Here is a 2,665-nt window from a genome sequence, read left to right on the forward strand (position 1 = left end):
CCCCGGGGGCAATATTATTATGTAAATGGGGGGCCCTCAGCCCTGGGGACCGCCACCCCATGGGCTTTATAAAATTATGTTTCGGGGGGCTCACAGCTCCCCCGACCCCGGGGACCGCCACCCTCTGGGCTTCAATATTCATGGCCCCGGGGCTTCTTTAGAATATGTGCGGGGGGCTCACGGCCCCCCACATCCCCGGGGACAACCACCCCCCGGGGCTTTTCACGCGCAAGCACGCGAGCGTCGTGTAAAATAATACGTATGTGTCGCATATGCTCCTGGAGTTGCGTACCGGTCGCATAGCGATCGCTCAAGAAAAAACGCACCCATTGCACATCCTTCGCGAATCCTACACAACAATCCTAAAATGGCGGCTAGGTTCTGCGCAGTGATCGAGAAAGGTACACTTTGGGTGTGGGATTCCCCAAAAAAAATGATTAAAAAAACTAATCACGAAAATAATATAAATATATTTTAAAAAATATAAAACAAAAAAAAAGTTTCAATATTTAAAAAAACATTTTTTTCCCATTTATATTAAAAATATATAATGTAATTTTAAAAAAATATGTAAAAATAAATAGTAAAAAAATGTAGAAAATCTGTATCAAAAAATTAAATATAATTTATTACACTTAAAAATTGTCATTTAAGAAATCTTTGAGATTTACTGAAAAAACCATAGGTTTCAGACATATTATAGTTGGCAATTAGCATTTAAAAATCCTTTGAAATTCACTGTAAAAAACATAGGTTTCAGACATGTTATAGTTAGGAATTAGCATTTAAAAAACCTTTGAAATTCAATTAAAAAACCATAGGTTTCAGACATGTTATAGTTAGGAATTAGCATTTAAAAAACCTTTGAAATTCAATGAAAAAAACATAGGTTTCAGACATGTTATAGTTAGGAATTAGCATTTAAAAAACCTTAGAAATTCACTGAAAAAGCCATTGGTTTCAGGGGTGTTATAGTTAACTGGACATTTCACTCGTACGAAACCATTGAAATTCCTTTGTGATAGTTAGGTCTACTAACGATAACTCGTGCGCCCGCAACCCACTGCTGATGATGTCACATATTACATCATTCATGACATGGTCAGTGACATCACTGATGACATCTCAAATGACAACACTGATGACCACTGATGACATCATCCATGTGACAATCTGATACACCTCATCATACACTAGTATAACCTTTCATCACTCATTATAAAATATGGAGTACCATATTTGAAACCACTGACACACCAATATAAGTTTCTAAAAACCCACTCAGTGATTCTTAGATCTACACACACATCTAAACACTTACCTATAGATTCACTCATACATGCTGACAAAGATCAATAGAACACTATCAAATATACTTATACACCTACATCAACATTACACACAGCATACATCCTATTCACGTATGCAGTTATCCTACTCACTTATGCAAACAATTGATCATACTTGCATTTACTCAGCTACACACTTATACAAACATCACTTCATTTATTCATATAGAAAGTAACTCATACTTAGTGTGTTATAAAATCACTATTACAAGTATACAGTTATCCATACAGTCACTCATAGAATCACTGAGTATTATGTATACTTATTTATATACAACTGTCACATACAATGCCTTTTATATTTCTACTTTGTTGAACATGTATCATTGAGAAATATATTTACTCATCACTACACCCATAAAGACATTCACTCACCCAAACAACTGTTTCCACATGCAATCTTAACCTCATATAAGTACTAAATCAACTATTTACACATCTTTGGACAGTCACACACCTCCCACCCAACCACACACACATTCACTCTCCCATAAAAATACTCACTTAACTAATCAATAACTAATATAGACTTTCACATAGCTAGTAACCAACTTATGCAGTAGTTTACACAACAAGAGACAGAGTGATACAGATATTCACACAGTTTAATCACTATCCCATATATTTAGTGAGACACTTTAAATTAGTCACTTAAACAGTCAATCACACTGCTAGTAAATCCTCCATCCAGACACTTATACTTCCACTCATTCTTCAATGCAGATTGCTATATATATATAATACATATTTAAATATCGAACCAAACCACATTCACTCGATGATGTCATCAGTCATGTCACTGGCCATGTCATGAATGATGTAATATGTGACATCATCAGCAGTGGATTGCGGCAGCGCGAGTTATAGTTAGTAGAACTAACTATAACGAAAGAATTTCAATGGTTTTGTACGAGTGAAATGTCCAGCTAACTATAACACCCCTGAAACCTATGTATTTTCAGTGAATATATATATATTCATTAAAAAAACCATAGGTTTCACACATGTTATAGTTAGCTGGACATTTCACTCGTAAAAAACCATTGAAATTCCCCCGTTATAGTTAGTTCAGATAACTATAACTCGCGCGACCGCAATCCACTGCTGATGACATCACATATTACATCACTCATGACATGGTCAGTGACATCACTCATGACATCACTGATGACATCATCCTTGTGATAGAGTGGCGGCCGCGCGAGTTATGAAATGTCCAGCTAACTATAACATGTGTGAAACCTATGGTTTAAGTGAATTTGTAAGGTTTTTTAAATGCTAATTTATGTATGTATTATTATATTTTTTATATATTT

This window comes from Triturus cristatus, chromosome 2_1 (assembly GCF_964204655.1).
Source record: "Triturus cristatus chromosome 2_1, aTriCri1.1, whole genome shotgun sequence".
NCBI lineage: Eukaryota > Metazoa > Chordata > Amphibia > Caudata > Salamandridae > Triturus > Triturus cristatus.